The 17144-nt window shown below is 33.7% G+C and overlaps 1 protein-coding gene and 1 pseudogene across 5 annotated transcripts in view; one reads left to right on the top strand and one right to left on the bottom strand.

Moving 5' to 3' along the window:
* IMMP1L (inner mitochondrial membrane peptidase subunit 1) overlaps positions 1-17144 on the bottom strand; it is a 73849-nt gene that overhangs the window by 51967 nt on the left and 4738 nt on the right. For all 5 annotated transcript variants that reach the window (XM_077772820.1, XM_077772819.1, XM_077772823.1 and 2 more), the window contains exon 2: positions 9223-9334. The gene's annotated coding sequence lies outside the window, so the exon portion shown is untranslated. The remainder of the gene's footprint in view (positions 1-9222; positions 9335-17144) is intronic.
* Positions 6371-7121, top strand: LOC144238960 (lipid transferase CIDEB pseudogene; annotated as a pseudogene).

The following is a 17144-nucleotide window of genomic DNA, read 5'->3' as shown; positions in this document are numbered from 1 at the left end:
ATCCTGAAGATAGCTAGAAAATTAATGAGGAATGCAAAAAATATACATTTCTATTATGATATTTATATGTAGTACTTTAGAGCTACACTGTTCAATAAGGTAGCTATTAAATATATATGGCTACTGAGCACTTGAAATGTGACCAGTCCAAATTGAGATGTATTCTGAGTATAAACTACACACTTGGACTTTGAAGACATAGTACAAAAAATAATAAAATTTTATATTGTTGAATAATAGTATTTTGGATATAATGGATTAAATAAAATATATAAGTGACTTGTACTATATTTCTACTGGACAGCACTGCTTTAGATCATACATTTTTAATAAAATTCCCAAACTGAAATTGCACAACGAATAAAAAATACTAATGCAGAGGGGTATTCTAGAAGAACAAACATTCCAGTGTCAAAGCTGATAGATAAGCTTAGAAAAGAACAAAATGTTGTCATTTTAGCCTCTATTTCACATTTCTAGGTTAAGGGTAGTGGGGGAGAAGAAGGGACCAACCAAACTGCTGACTACCATGCACCAAAAAAAAATGATGTTTTATACTTTCAAAAATGCTTTAGTCTATAAAACATAGGTTTTTACAAAAAAATACACCTTGGGCAACTTCATAAAAGACTAGTAAGTCTGTATGTTACCTAGCTGAATCCAATAGACAGCAACTTCAAAAAAACGTGTCTGGATCTAAAAAGGGCCATGATTTTCTTCTAAGGTACTATATGATTGTCTATATTCCATTTTTAAAAATACATTATAAGTATTAACAATAGAGATTTGAAGCATGTAATAAATTTCAGTATTTTAGCAAAAATAAAAAGCCAATTTCATAAAGTATTAGAAAGCTGCTTTTCCATTAGTCTTTTCATTACGTACATCAATGTAGGTTAAAAACTCCATTAATAAAAAGGGTTTTGCAGAAATAAGGAAGACTACAAATAGTTAAAATGTAAAACACATACCCAACTTAATTCAAGAAAGTTAATGGCAGATTTAGTACGAACAGATAATTGACGTCATACAATTAAAATACAAAGTCTGTCTTTGTCAGACACTGGAATATTATTTCAATATAAACAATAGTATATAAGGTATTAACTCATTTAAAAGTTGCCTTTTCATAATTGTTTTTCTTATTTATTAGATAAATAATTATTTTAAATTATTATTTATCTAAAATAGGAAGACTAATGATGAAGTATGAGTATGAATAAATAACATGGATAAAATCTAAATCAATTCTTTATGATCTAGCCATGTCACTTTTTCCTAGCCTTTTAAAATTATGTAAGTGCTTTCCTTTTCTGGTAACAAGTATCACAAAGACACACACAGAGACACACACAAAAACAAAATAATAACAATAAAAAAACTTTCTAACCATCAATATATGAGTGTAATGATATTCAGTCTAGGTTAATCCCCAGACATCCAAATTCATGAATAAAAATTCATCAGTTTTAAATACACTGAGCCTATTAAGCAAGAACAAAAGCATATGCACAAAAGAGCTTTTAATATATTTCAAAGCCCACAAGAGCCATGGTCTCATTAAAATTATAAATTACACAAACATGGAATGAAGATTCAAACTGCAGTGCAGCTAAGCAGATTACAGAAAACCCCGCGTTCCATATGATAACACACCATGGCCCTCCCAGATGGGGGCTTGGAACAAAAAGGCCATCACCACAGCTAGGGAAAACCTCCTTGTGATCTCTGGTTTCTGTTCAGCAGATGACAGCCAAATAATATGTTGATTATTCTGTTTGTGCTGCTAAGCTTGTAAGATGGAATAAAAGCGATATGATCTATTGTGAACCCAATGCTAATGTGTTGCTCCACTCATAAATAATATACTGAATTTATTTTGAAACTATCTTTTATCTAAATTTCAGTTTTTAAATGCATGAATTAAAATAAAAGCCAGGATAAAATAATATTTAATTTGATGCTTTTTAAACTAAAAAAATGTAATGACAAGTGAAAAATATCTAAGTACTTAGTTAAGAGTCAAGTACAATTGCCTTTCTTTAATTTCAGCACTGTGATCAAAGACAAATACATTTTTAAATAGACAATTACTCTCATTATGAAATATAAATGCAAAATTGAATGATATAATAATCATGAAGTTTTCAATATACATTATTGATAAGATAAAAAATTAAAATATCAGAATATATAAAAACACTTTTTTCAAATATAACAATGACACATAATCAGAACATGTATCTACAATATTTCTAAATAATATAAAGTATCAAAAGTATTAAGAAGGCCTTAAGAATGTTCAGAACTTGTACACAAATGGATGCTCACAAAAATCCTACTTAAAATCAAAATAATTAAAAGAAGTTTCTAAAAATAGTTTTCAAATATAGCACAGAGAACATCTTTTTCTTTTTTTATAGCTGTAGAGTATTTCATTATCTAGATATGCCATAGTTCATTTACTCAGTACTCTACGGATAGACCTCCTCAAAAGAAATATGCAAATATATTAATCAAGAAACATGTATTAGAATGTTTATAGTAGCATTACATGGAAAACCACCCAAATGGTTGGTTAACCATTAACCACCATTAATGGAATGGATAAAAAAATATTGTGATACAGTCATATAATGGAATGGAGCAATAAAAATGAACCAACCACAACTTCATGCAATAATGTAGATGAAGAGCAAGACATAACGTTGAGCAAAGGAAACTAGACATAAAAAAATTATACTGTGCAATTATACATATAGAATACAAAATACATACATAATGTTCTTTTCCTTTATCTGGATGCTGGTTACATGGGTGTTTTTGGCATCTGAAAAATTCACTAAGCCATCTACTTTTAATATGTGCACTTCTCTGTATATATAGCTTTCTTTAAAAAGGCAGTGTTACACAAAAATACACAGTATACAAAGGCAGTCAAATCCTTGTCATAAGAAATTTAGAAACAAGTGACATATATAAAATCTAAAAGTGAAAACTAAGTATTTCTTATACTACTTATTTGAATACTCAAATTTTCAACTCAACAGCTGAAACAAATTCCTGGACTCTTAAATGGAAGAGCAAAAGCCACTCACCTTATTCTCCTCCTCCATCCCCTAACCTCTAATACCATATTTTCAGAGGCCTTTCTGTTAGGAATTGCTGCTGCTGCTGCTGCTATAATAATAGAGCTAAAATAATCTCAGGACTGAACATTTGCCAATATGTGAGAAAATAAAGTAAGACAAAAGATAAGGCAGTTTAAAACATATATGTTTGCCATCTCACCCCTAGCCTTCAAACTTCATAAACTTTTATTTGTTTATTATGAAAGCTTATTACCTAATTTAATAGAGAACTTTCATTTTACTTTTCAATGAAGTTAAAGAAAATATAATTAATTCCTTAATATCACTATCATACAAATAAATTTGATAATGTGATAATAAACTAAACAATGTATCTCATTATCTCCCACTTAAATATTTTCCTTTATTTCTATACTGGAATCAACACATGATTACATTACTGGTTTTTTTTCATATTAAAAAGATATTTTAAAATATAAGCTAAAAGAATAAGTACATAAGTAAATAAAAAGCTAAAAGAGACCATCTAAAGATTATAGACTTCAATTTTTATCTGTGTAACAAACACTTATTCAGTGCTTACTATATATACCAGGTATATATTCTGGATATAAAGGAGTAAAATTAGCTAATTTTGTGGTAAATATAGCAGACTTACCCCTTTCTTTTCCTCTCATTTGATTTACAAATGAAACAGGACTATTTTTAATGAGCAACACATTATTCAAAAATTAAGAACAATCTAGATGATATACAGTTAAAGTCCCATCTACTCCATTTACCTCACTCATCCAGAGAATTTAGATTTTGCATAACCTCCTAAATTTTCTTTTTGCAAATATGAATATGTATTTTTATTTCCTTCCTTTATTTCTATGCAAAAAGTAGTTTACTATACACTGTTTGAACTGTGCTCTTTTAAAATAACAATGTATGTTTCAAAACTTTCTAAATCTGAGTACAGAAAATATCCTTTCTTTTTTTTTTTTTCACAGCTGTAGAGTTTTACATTGTATAGATATGCCACAGTTCATTTAACCAGTACCCTACTGACAATAGGGGTGTTTCCTCCAATCTTTTGTTACTGCAAATATGCTACAGTGAGAACTCCTATACATATGGTATTACATAAGTACATAAGTGCATCTGTAATACATTTCTGGAATTAGTATAAATAGAAGTGTAATGGCAATGGTCTTTTTCTAGAAATTGCCAATTTGTCTTCTACGGGGGTTGTGTCATTTTGCACTTCCACCACTGATGCATTTCAGATATATCCTAGGAAAAGCTATTCTCTTTTGGCCTCTAAGATATTTTGTTCATAAGGCAATTCCCAAAGATGTTCTAACTGCAAAAAATTACAGAAAGCTCTTTGTTTTACCCCAAATGCAGAATTACAATCTGTTTGCACAAATTAAAACAAAGGAATTTTCAAATTTAAAAAAAAAACAAACCTCACTGACATAAGAAATCATCATATTGATGCCTAATGTACTGGGATAGAAACTATCTATCTTTCGTCCCAATTATCTCCTGTCATCTAAAAACAAATATACTCTCCCATTCCAGTTTTTTTTTTAATTAACATTCAGTGGTTTATAATTGGGTAAGCAGTCAAATGCATTTCACTTTGAAATGAATGTTTTCCTGAAGCACTTATGTTTTCATGAAACCAAATCCATGTTACTTCTATATTGTCCTTTAAAAAGCTATAATTTCAAAGGTGGTTTCATTTTTATGACTGCCATTTTCGAAGGGCAATGTCGCCTAATATACTATTTTTATTTCAATGCCCATCCTATCAAATATTTCATAATTGGAAAATGCCTACTTAAGTCCATTGGACTTCCCATTTGAAGGAATCCTTAAGCAAATTCAGTTTCAGTATCACTGTTTTATAAGAAAATGTGTACACAATGATTTTAATCCCCCAAATAAGGATGCACCAGCATATGCAATCTATGTTGCATTTTGATTGTTCAGAAATCAGCTATCAGATCATCTCAGTCCTCTGAAACATAGTAGTGAACTAGTTGATGAACTCAAAATAAATTTTAAAAAGCTGCCACACCTTCTGTGCCCTTAGTCTGTAGATGACAGAACCATACTTAAGCTCTCACCCAAACAATGCTGATTTTAACAGCAGAGTCAATATAATGCACAGAAAGCCAAAAAACAAGAATTACCTAACAAAGGTAAAACAAAACATCACACATCACAAGTAGCACACGGGACATAAAAGCTTATCAGTCTAGGACAATTTAGGAGTACAGTCCTACACAGCAAAAGTCTCTGAGGAAATCACATATATTCTGTGAAGTGACTGCTGTTCACAATGACAACTCTGAGCCATTAAAACAAATTTAAAAAACCCTTAAATTATACTCCATTTGTACTGTTTAAGAAAACAGATGGGCAAATTTTAGATTTTAGAAACGGAAGATGAACTATGATAAAGTGTGGTAACATTTTGGGGGCTTCAAACATGCAATTCCCTGCGCTAAGCCAATTCTTGGTGAATAGTCAAAAGAATATCTGATGATTTCTGAAAGCTACTCAGGCAAATTTTCCACTTAAATGGCTGGACACATTCAAGAAAATACCCTGATTTCACTTTTCAGTCTGTTTTCTTTAAGTTGTGACTGCCAAGTAGACAGGTTAATCTGGTTTCTAGCTCCAACTTGCTACATGACCTTGTCCATGTGACTCAATCTCTCTAGCCTTAGTTTATTCATCAGTAAAGTGAAGGAGTTATACAAAACATGACACGATAGTTAACAGAATTAATGCGCTAATAAAGTAAACCAAAGAGCTACTACTTTAAGTCTTATAATCTATTTCCTCACTATGTCTAAACATCTATACGTACACCATTTTGAAAGTATCACAAACTATATGCCACTTTATATCTAAGGCCTAGAGTAAAAGAAATTCTAATCATTTTAGAATCTTTTCTAATATTTATTATGCGTTACTCTCAGGATATAACAAAATTTTCATGTACTCATTTAAAATACCATAAAATCAATTATATTTAACCTGAAAATATATGACTTTTCCACTTCACACCAATAAAAAACAACACATGATATGTAAAGGAATGTTCATGGCAATGTCATTTATAATACCCAAACACTACTAACAACAATAGCATGAATGAATCCTGACAGTCATACCAAAGGAATAATATATAATAATGAAAAAGAATGAGTATTACATGCAACTATGTAGATGATCTCCAAAACACTAGTAATGCTGAGTAAAGGAAAAAAGAATACATGATTCCAGACAATGTTGCCTACCAGCTGACCCACCCATATCCCATGCTGCCTGGTATCGCACTGGGCACCCCACAGACATTCCAGCATCATATGGTAGCGGGTAAGCACCAACCTGAAGGAGAGCACAAAGGCAGTCATAGTCGCCAGTCTTAGGTAAGTATCTAATATGAGCTCTGAACTTAGTTATGGAGTCTAGATCTCAGCTCCACTACCCCCAGCCACCTTTCTGTCTCTGTGACCAAAGGTGGCAGCTGCCAAGAACTGCTAGACACGGTGATGGAGACCCTGCAGCTGACTGGAGTGCTAATACTGGAGCTAAAGGAAGATGGGTCCTCCATGGAGAGCAAGGACTTCTTCCAGTTGCTAGAAGACATGTGCCTGATGGTGCTTGGGTTTGGGGAAAGCTGGACCCCAGCAGGAATGGGTACTGTCAGATGGCCTGGGCCAGGAGAACCCCAAGCACAGGAAGAACACCACCCTCATCACTTTCAATGTATACAAGCAAAACCCTTGGGACTTCTTTGGCAGCCTGACACCAAAGCCATTTCCTATAGGCTCTACTCCACAAGCTGTGACTATAAAAGACTAACCCCAAAGAAAGTGCTCAGGGACATCCTCCAGTTGGACCTCCATGTTGCTACAAGGACTGGGCCACATGTTGCTGGGAATTTCCTCCATCCTTCACCATTCAGTAGAGGGGGCTAGGCAGTGGCAGCGTCAGCAACAGGGTGGCCTCCATCCCTGCTGAGAAGGGGTTCTCAGCTTCTGCCCCTAGACTTGTCCCAAGAAACACAATGCGTGCACTGTGACAGAATCAGGTTTGGGGTCCTGCACACAGTGCATACTAGATAACTCATCTGTTTTCCCTCAAAGTTCTCTGTCCGCATTGTGATAGGACCCATCAGCATTAATGCCTTCCACCTCTACCTATACCCTTTTCTGAAGAATGCTGCCCTTTCCTAGCCATCTTTCCAGCCTCCCACTTAACATGAAAGCCCACAAGCCTGTCCCCAGGCATCCTGATTGCATCCTAATTGCTGCTACATCTAAATTTCTTAGAACCCCTCTTATCCCTTAGCTCCCCAGTACAATGAAAAGAGTCCTCTTTGACTTTACATTTAGACCTCTAATTCTTTTTCTTTAAAAGTTTTTAAAATGTTTATTTATTTTTGAGAGAAAGAGAAAGAGACAGAGTATGAGCGGGAGAGGGGCGGGAGACACAGAATAGGAGCAGGCTCCAGGGCCTGAGGTGTCAGCACAGAGCCCGATGTGGGGCTTGAACTTTTGAAGTGCGAGATCATGACCTGAGCCCAAGTCAGACACTTAACCAACTGAGCAACCCAGGCACCCTGAGATCTCTAATTCTTTATACCCTTCTCCTCCTAAATAACAAAAACATTTCCAATAAAAATATTAAATTGTTTACAAAAAAAGTACATGATTCCATAAAGATTAAAAAGAGACAAAGCACACTGCTGAGAAATACAGACAAAAATGATAAAAATTACAGACAGAATTATGTAAGTAATTACCATAAAAAATCAGGACATTGGTTATCTCTAAAGAAAAGGAAGACTACATCAAGGGTTTCTAGGATGCCAGTAATGATCTATGATTACATGGTTGCCTGCTTTATATTTATTCTTCTTACGTTTCTATATGATGGTATGTTTCATAACAAAAGGTTTAAAATGGTATATTTTCTGAAATAATATACTCTTATAGAGAAGGAAAAGAGGGTTCCTCTTTTTTTTTGAATTTTATTTTCTTGGCCTACAGTTCTAATTTTTATTGCAATAATTTAATAATAAAGAAATAGGTTACTATGTCTAACTCTCCACAACCTTAATTAAGAGTAGATTTCACAGGCTTTCCCAATGGCTACAAAAAAGTCCCAGGCCCTTAAAGAGCATTAGTTATCCTATAAATCTTTGCTTAGCTCAATGTTGTTTGTTACTTCTTTTCAATGAAATGTATGCTTACTTTAAAAAAAAAATCTACATTACATCCAAGTAATAATTTTATATAGGCTGCACTCCAAAAATATCATATTTTAGCTCATGGGTAGGAAGAAAAACACTTTTAACTGTCACATATTTTACAATAATTTTGGGAGCCTGTGTATGCATACAATGTGAGGGTTCATGACAGGAAGGACATAGACATGACACTTGAGGTCCAACCCAATATCACTCTGTGTAAGGTAAGTATAGTTCACTGTGTGTACTAGAAAACATGATAGTTGGATTACAGTATGGATATACAAAGCAAGTTACACTTAAAGTCTACCGTACAAAGCATAATATAGGATGGCTCATTCAAAAATAGATCCAATAATGCCTAATTTAAATTATACTGGAGCAGTTTTAAATATTTCCTTTGAAAAACAAAAATACAGGAATTAAAATTATTACAAAAAAGATAACAATAATAAAAATAAAAATAAACTGACTTCAATTATAAAGATTATACACATACAGTTTAGGAAACCATTAAAGGTCCACCATCTACAACCATCTTTCAATGTATGTTTGTTATAATTTTTAGATGCCACTGAACACGCAGACAATGAAATTTAGAAACAACACCATCAGTCCCACAGTCAACATAATTGCAATGGTATCACTCATTATAATAAAGTTACTTTTGTTGCATATTGTTGTTTTTCTATGAATGAAGCCAAGGAGTCCCCTCTTCAGTGGGTCTAGCTAACCAGTTATCTGCCCATCTATTAAGTGCCAACTTTAAAAAATCACAGTGTCCAGCAGGGAGCAGCATTACAACATTCATAAGACTTTATTTGAACATGAAACTGACAGAAGAAAAAGGAGAAAAAAAAAACCACTTACCATAGGTCTGTTCTATTAATACATTCAATTTTTAGGATAGTTGCAAGGCTTCCAGAAAAAAAACTTAAGGCATGTCTCAAAGTTATATGGGTGATCCACGATTTCAGGATTCCTAAAGCAGGAAATCAAAATTATATTAGGTAAAGGATTCCCCCTGCCACATTGTGTAAAATTGGTATACAATACGACGAAATGTCTCTCAGTTTTTAAGGTACATATTCCTCTTAATGGTTCAATGGGATTCTGAATTCAGATATATAATATACTTTGGATAAAATGATTTAAAAAGACCCAGAAGGGGAAGGGGTGTGATGGACATGGGTGAGGGCACTTGTTGGGATGAGCACTGGGTGTTATATGTAAACCAACTTGATAATAAACTATTTAAAAAAATTTTTTACATTGCCAAAAAAAAAAAAAAAGACCCAGAATATTAAAGTCCTTTATCCACCAGAAAATTTAAGCAGAAAAAAGTGGGTGCCATGATATATTGAACTAGAGAGAACAGTGGTCAAGGACTTAAAAGAATTGGTAATAGTTGACATACAATTCTAATATATCAAATCCTAAACAATTTGCAAGTAACAGGATATAAGATTCATTTCTACATGTCAGAATGAATATGTGAGCTTAATTTTACCAATAAAAAGGCAGCAGAGAAGTAGTGTATAATGTGGATATGTTGACTGATTATTCAAATATTTACAGAATATAATGATAATGCAGAAAAACTCTGTGACCAGTTAAAACTGTGACAAATGAAAAACATACTATGTTTAATACTGTCTTAGATGCCAATACTGCCTCATAGTCAACTAAAATAGTTCCATGTCAATTCTTATAACTGAAAGAAAGGTTTTATTTTCCAATTATAAAATGAGCTTTAAGTTATAAAATAAATAAGTCATGGAGATATAATATACAGTGTAGGGAACATAGTTAATAACGTAGTAACTTTGGTGACAGATGATAACTACATTACTTCACAGTGCGTAGAAATATCAAATCGGTATGATGTACCCCTGAAACTGTATGTCAATCATAGTTCAAATAAAGTTTTAATTCCATTTTTTACTTGAGATGTTAAAGTTCGCTTCATATGTGTTTACATGCAACAATTCAGTGTCTACACTGAAACATAAATTTTTCCCTTGAAAGAAGTAACATGAATATTCATCTTGAAATGTATATAATTACCTATAAGTTATATAATATACATTATAACATATCCATGTATTATTAATAAATAATATTTATTCAAAATTTAGCAAGTAATATGTAAAATGGTTTCTGCTATTTTCTTCGGGCAAAATAATATGAAAACCTTAAGTATATGATATTAAGACAACCGTGACACTCTAATAATTATCATTAATTTTAATGAAGCCAAAAGAAACTGTTGTATTTGTATTAATCTTCCACGCTTTAACATTAAGCTATTCATGGCACTATTTCTTATATTTTGCCCTCCTTACAGTCTTTCTCTTATCCTGTATCTTGCCATTGCTTTTATACATTTCATTTTCTGTGATACTTCCTTATTCCTACCAGTCTATCTTTTCTCTCTTTTCTAATACACTTCTGTTTCAATCTCAATTTTTGTTTTGTCAGACTCCTCTCTTTATGAACCTACCATCTTTTCCCCTTTTATGTTAGGACCCTTAAAAGTGAGTTTTTTTCCTGCAAGTCTGCTTAAATATACTCTTTCACCCATTTATAGGCACTCTCCTTGATCTTAACAATATAAGCTGATTGGAAACTCCATAAACTTAAATAATAGTTGCTACTTATAAAAAATATTTTTCCTCTGATTTATTTAAACATTTGAAGAATTCACTAAACATTTTGGAGTCAAGCTTGAAACTGAAAAATCTCAAGGACATTTAATCTCACATTCATTCCAATCAATGAGAACTCCACTATTCGAATAAAGAGGTAATTTAGGATGTTACTACGTTAGTATGAATAGATACTGAGTCATAAACTTTTTTAAGTCAACAGAACTTTTGTGCTTTTTATTCATGTGTGTGCATGCACATGTGTACAATATCCTCATTAAAAAGCAAAGATACATGAAATAAACCCTTATCTCTAATATATACTATCAAGTCTGAAAAGAGCAATTTTCTTATCCAGCACTCTCTAATATGAATATTAACATTAATGGTTCCCATAATTATTCATACTGAAAATGAATTGATCACATCTCATCAGAAACGTACAAGACAGTTAGAACAACACATGGGTTTACATTAGCACAAGAGCTTTATGCTTATGAGATTCCTCAAAGGTGACACATGAAAGGAGCACCTGGCACCAGTTTAGCAGTTGTTCAATTCCTTACTTGCGCTTACCTGAAGAACAGTCCCAGTTTGGGAGACATGCTGGTACCATGCCATCCTGCTCTAGAATTTCTTTTATTTTTATCAATGAAAATTGTTAGTGTTCTAGTGCTTACCATTAAAAATGTCTTGTTTTCCTTTATAGGTACATTTACTTGACAAATTTCCTTGAACCAAAACATGTTTACCTTTTGATACATTTACCCTCTTACACTGAATATTCCAAGACAGAAGTATACAATGGATTTTTAAATTTTAATTTTAAGCGCCCTGGTTTTCTGTTTATACTTAAACATCCACTAAAATGAGGGTGAGCATTAGTACTCATGTTGCCCTGGACAGTTCCAGATTACACCTGCTTTCTTGGCATCCAGTATGATGCGTTATTGGGGCATTCTTAAAATGTCCAAAATAACTCAGGGGTCAGGGAGGAAATCAAACCAAAAAAGTTGAAAATATTTTGAAATAAATGTTGATGAAAACATAAATATTATAAGTTGTAGGATGCAGCTAGAGCAGTATTTAGGGAAATTATACCTTTAAATATAAACAGTATTATTAGAAAAACACGAAGAAAATCAATGAATAAAGCTTTTACCACAAGGGGGAAAACCCAAAATCTCAGTAAAATCAATGAATGTAGAAAACAAGTAAAAATAAAGAGCACTAATTGACAAAACAAAAAGTAAACAGAAAACAAAAATTTTAAAGCCAAAAGTTGGATTTTGGGGAAAAGAATGAAAATGAAAAATCTCTAGCAAACCTATGAAAAAGGGAAAGAAACACAAATATCAGCAATTATAGTCATTAAAAAGGTAGTAAGAACTGCCTCTAGTATGGTGAAGTAAACTTCTAACAAACTCTTCCCATAGATAATAATCATAAACACAAGACAAACTACAAAAACAATTATGTGAAGGCTCTACAGACTGAATAGAAGCAAAGAGATTTTTCTGAGGAAACAATGCTGTAAAAGAAGATTGTCAAAAAGGTTTCTTATTTTTACAGATTTAGCTTAAGCACAGTGCAGTATATAGGTAGTTAAAACAAAGAAAAAAAGTTATCCTTTTGAAGAACCTGAAGAATTGCAAACTAACCAATGGAATGGGGGAGTCCAGAAAATAACCTACCTAATCAATGTGATTTTACTTATTGAAAAAGTAATGATCGAATACAACAGGGAAAAAACTGTCTTTTCAACAAGTGATAGTAAGTCAATAAACTATCTATATAGGAAAAATAAATACACCTTTACCCCTGCCTCACACCAAAGGAAAAATAAAATCAATTCCAGCAGATTGCAGATTCAAATATCTGGAAGAAAACAAGGAGATCATCTTTGGAATCTTGTAGTAGGCAAACAGACATAAAAAAATTGATACATCAGAATATATTCTGACTAAAAGCAAAGACAAGAATATGGAAAGATGGGGCACTTGGCTGGCTCAGTCGGTGGAGCATGTTACTCTTGATCTTGGCATTGGAAGTTCAAGGCCCCATGTTGAGGGTAGTGATTACTTAAAAAAATAAAATCTTAAAAAAAGTATGTGGGCCGCCTGGGTGGCTCAGTCGGTTAAGCATCCGACTTTGGCTCAGGTCATGATCTCATGGTCCATGGGCTCAAGCCCCATGTCCGGCTTTGTGCAGACAGCTGAGAGCCTGGAGCCTGCTTCAGATTCTGTCTCCTCTCTGCCCCTCCTTCTCTCATGCTCAGTTTCTCCCTCTCTCTCAAAAATAAATAAACATTAAAAACAAAAAAGAATAGGGGCGCCTGGGTGGCTCAATCAGTTAGTGTCCGACTTCAATTCAGGTCATGATCTCACAATTCGTGGGTTCGAGCCCCGCGTCGGGCTTTGTGTTGACAGCTAGCTCAGAGCCTGGTGCCTGCTTCAGATTCTGTGTCTCCCTCTCTCTCTGACCCTCCCCTGCTCATGCTGTCTCTCTCTCTCAGAAATAAATAAAATATTTAAAAAATTTAAAAAAAAGAATATGAAAAGGGAAGTCTTAGACTAAGAGAAGAAATCTGTAACACATTTATTCCAAACTGGACTTATATCTAAAATATAAAAAGATCAACTGATGAACGGATCAAGAAGATGTCGTTTACTACATCTTGGAATGGAATACTACATGGCAATGAGAAAGAATGAAATCTGGCCATGTGTAGCAACATGGATGGAACTTGAGGGTGTTATGCTGAGCGAAATAAGTCAGGTAGAGAAGGACAGATACCATATGTTTGCACGTATAGGAGGATTAGGAGGAACTTAATGGAGGACCGTGGGGTGAAGAAGTGGGGGAAAATAGTGCGGTAGAGGGAGGGAGGCAAACCATGAGAGACTCTTGAATGCTGAGAAAAAAACTGAGGACTGACGGGGGTGGAGGGGCAGGGAAGGGGGATGATGGGCATGGAAGAGGGCACTTGTGGGGATGAGTACTGGGTGTTATATGGAAACCAACTTGACAATAAACTATTAAAAAAATAAAAATTAAAAAAAAATTTTAATTAAAAAAACAAAAAATAAATAAAATATAAAAAGAACTAGAAATCTAGAAAATCCAACAATACATTTTTTTTTAAATTAGCAAAGACATGAACAGACTCTTCACATAAGAAGTTTATCTAAATGGCCAATAAATATATGAACAGGTGCTCAACTTGATCAGTCAAAATCCAGATGACAATGTCATACCACAACCCTTTCAGAAAGGTTATAGTGAAAAGAAAATCTTCAGTGTTGGTAAGCATGATAGTCAACTGAAATTCTCAAACATTCCTGTTAAGAGTGTAAATTGGTACAACCACGTTAGAAAAATATTTAGCAATACCAAACTAGCCAAATCCCTTTTAAAAGCGGAATGTATAATTAATTGTGATATACTTACACAATACAATTTTTTTAACTTTTATTTTTTAAATTTTTTACCATTTATTTATTTGTGAGAGACACAGAGAGTCAGAGTGTGAGCAGCGAAGGACCAGGGAGAGGGACACAGAACCCACAGCAGGCTCCAGGCTCTGAGCTGTCAGCAAAGAGCCCAATGCAGGGCTCAAATTCATGAACTGTGAGATTGTGACCTGAGCCAAAGTCGGACACTTAACCAATTGAGACACCCAGACGCCCCAATTTTTTTTTAAGTTTATTTATTTGAGAGAGAGGGAGCATGAGTGAGCGTTGGGGGAGGGGCAGAGAGACAGTGAGAGAAAGAGAATTTCAAGCAGGTTCTGCACTGACAGCACAGAGCCTGATGCAGGGCTTGCACTTGTGAACCGTGAGATCATGACCTGAGCCGAAATCAAGAGTTGGATGCTAAGCCATCCAGTTGCTCCTACACATTACTATAAAATAATAAGTAATCAAATCTGTACACATTAATAGCAATCATTTCACAAATACAATGTTGAGCAAAATAAGTCAAACAGTGACGGCTTCATCTACATAAAGTACAAAAACAGGTAAAGCAAATCAGGACCATGGTTTCTCTTTGTGAGTTTACTAAAAGGAAACAAAAAGAGATTACATGGGATTCAAAAACTCCCTCTATGCAGGCATGACTTTGACATTTATTCATTCAATCATGCTGCCAGAACACCACCAGACTCTGTACTAAGACTCTACCAGATCTCTGTTAATATGGTTTACCTTCGTAGTCATAGTTGTAATAAGGATCCTACGTCTCAAAAAGCCACTGAAAGACCAGTTGGAGAGGTACCCATTTTAGTCATAAGGTGCTAGTTACTTACTGAGACCATTAAGTTTTCTGGTGTACCTAAATGGGTTGGTAAAGTTTTAGAATTATACTTGAAGACTTCTCAGAATACCAACTTGTTGGAACCCCTGTGAAAATGGTCCCACTATGTGGCAACAAGAGTAATTATGTGGAACCCTCAGACTGAAATTTTATACAGCTCATTTCATATTAAAGATGTTTTAGGGTTACAACAAAATTGAGAGAAATGTAAAGAAATTTCTCATATATGCCTGACCCCACACATGTATAGTCTCCCTTATTATCAACATCAGTCACCAAAAAATAGCACTTTTTTTTCTATCTTTCTTTCTCTTCTTTTAACCAAGGATGAACCTATATTGACATACCAAAGTCCACAGTTTATCTTGGGATTCACTTTTGGTGCTGTACGTCCTGTGGGTTTGGACAAAAGTATAATGACATAGCCATCATTATAACATATAGAACATTTTCGCTGCCCTAAAAGTCCTCTATGTTCTACTTATTCATCTTTCTCCCCAACCACTTCTGTCAACCACTGATCTTTTTACGGCCTCCATAGTTTTCCCTTTTCCAGAATTCCAGAAAGTTGGACTAAGTATGTAGCTTTTTCAAATTGGTTTCTTTCACTTCATAATTTGCATTTAAGGTTCCTCTATTACTTTCATAGCTTGATAGTTCATCTGTTTTTAACACTGAGTAATATTCCATTGTATGGAATTGTATTTATTCACTTACTGAAGGACATCTTGGTTGCTTCTAAGTTTTGGCAATTATGGATAAAGCTGTTATAGACATCCATGTGCAAGTCTTCACAGGGATGTTTTCAAGTCCTCTGGATAAATGCCTAAGTGAATGACTGTTGGAGCATAAGATTAGAGCATGTTTAGTTTTGTAAGAAATCTCCAAAGAATCTTCCAACATGGCTGTACCATTTTGATTTTCATCAGCAATGTATAAGAGTTCATGTTGTTCCACATTCTCATCAGCATTTGGTGTTGTCAATGTTTCAGATTTTGGCCACTTTAGTAGGTATACACTAATATCTCAATGTTGCTTAAATTTCCATTTCTCTGATGATATATGATGTGAAGCATCCTTTCATTTGCTTCTTATCATCTTTATGTCTTCTTTGGTCAAGTGTATATTAGGTTTTTGCCCATTTTTAAATCAAGTTGTTTATTGTGGAGGCTTTTTTTTTCAAGAGTTTATATATTCTGGATAACAATATTTTATTAGGCATATCATTTGCAAATATTTTCTCCCAGTATGTAGTTTTTCTTCTCATTTCCTTGACATTGTCTCTCATAGAGCAAGAGTTTAATTTCAAGGAACTCAAGCTAATAAATTATTTATTTCATGGATCATATTTTTTATTTCATATCTAAAAAAGCATCATATACCCAAGTTGTCTAATTTTCTCCTGTAATCTTCTAGAAGTTTTATAGTTTTGCATTTTATGTTTAGATATATGATCCACTAAATTTTTGTGAAGGATGTAAGGTTGTGCCTAGATTCTAATTTTTCTTTGCCATGTATATGTGTACCAGCACCATATATTGAAAAGACTATCTTTGCTTTGTTATATTACCTTCACTCACTTGTCAAAAATCAGTTGATTATAGTTATGTCAGTTTATTTCTGGGTACTCTATTCTGTTCTACTGATCTGTCTATTCTTTGGCCAATCCCACACTGTCTTCATTACTGTGGCTTTGTAGTTAATCTTGAAGTTGTGGTTTCAATCCTCTAATTTTGTGTTTGCTATCCTTGGTCTTTTGTCTCTTCCTATAAACTTTAACATCAGCTTGTCAATATTAATAAAATAACTTGCTGTGATTTTAATTGG

The sequence above is a fragment of the Crocuta crocuta genome, unplaced genomic scaffold (genome assembly GCF_008692635.1).
Source record: "Crocuta crocuta isolate KB4526 unplaced genomic scaffold, BGI_CrCroc_1.0 scaffold382, whole genome shotgun sequence".
Classification (NCBI taxonomy): Eukaryota; Metazoa; Chordata; class Mammalia; order Carnivora; family Hyaenidae; genus Crocuta; species Crocuta crocuta.
This window is presented reverse-complemented; position numbering and strand designations above follow the sequence as displayed.